Genomic DNA, 1,088 nt, shown 5'->3' on the forward strand with positions numbered 1-1,088 from the left:
AAAAAAAAAGAAAAAGAAAATGAGACTCTGGTCCTATGTTATTAGGAAAGATCGTTTTTAGCAGGCTGCGAAGGCTCATGTCCCACAAATAGACAATATGGGGAGGAAGGAGAAAAACAACAACAAATGAACAACGACAAAGAAGAACAATTCTGGAAAATTGATATAGGCCATATTACTTTGAAGTCCATACACTGGTAGGCAGGTATGAAAGTGGATTATATATGTAAATAGGTTGCTGTTATTTTCCTCTGAAGTTTAAGTTGTCTAGCTTCAGTTCACAGGGCTTTAAGAAAGCACAGCTTAAGTTTTAGTGATTTCAAATCAGAGAAAATAAGGAAAAAAGGAAAAGGAAGAAGGAAAAAAAAAAAAGAAAACATTTTGGAGACTTGTAGCCAGGAAAAATTTTAGAATTCAGTCCAAACTGTAGCAAATAATAAAAATTGAAAAACATTAGGCAAGACTAGAATCTACTAACAAGTATAGTATAGTTTATCTTGAAACATAATTTCTGTCTCTCCAGTCCCCATTTGCACAAAAGACAAATCATGGTAGGACTGATTTGTTTGCAAAAATAAGCTTTAGTCTTATGCTTGGCCTGATTATTTGTATAAAGTGCAGTAAGTATAACTATTTATCACATAGGCTCTTTTTATAATTGGCTTTTATAGAACTTTGTTTTATAAGGAATCTCAGATAAGACTTTTTAAAAGCCTTGAGCCCAGCCCTGGGTTTGTGCTGTCAAATACTAATACCAATGTGAGTTTGGGTAAATTTGTCTCCTCTTGAGATCCCAAGATAACCTGGGGCTCCTGAGCCTGTCAGAAAGTGACATTCTTTACTTACCACAGGTCAGGAACCCTGTACAGGCACTGTGTAGACAGGTATGGGCCCAGTTTTACCCAGGGGCTTTTACTGGCTCTATAAGTCAAATTTGATTCTTTAAAGGAGTCTGTTTGTATCTGAAAGCATGCCATTCCAGTCAAAGCCTTGATAGAATAACCAGTGTCTCCAATTGTGTCCTGTTACAAAAGAAAACAGATTCTTATTGCACTTATGCAAATAAATATATTGCCATAAGTTAAGAA

The sequence above is a fragment of the Cebus imitator genome, unplaced genomic scaffold, assembly GCF_001604975.1.
Source record: "Cebus imitator isolate Cc_AM_T3 unplaced genomic scaffold, Cebus_imitator-1.0 Scaffold0, whole genome shotgun sequence".
Taxonomy (NCBI): Eukaryota; Metazoa; Chordata; class Mammalia; order Primates; family Cebidae; genus Cebus; species Cebus imitator.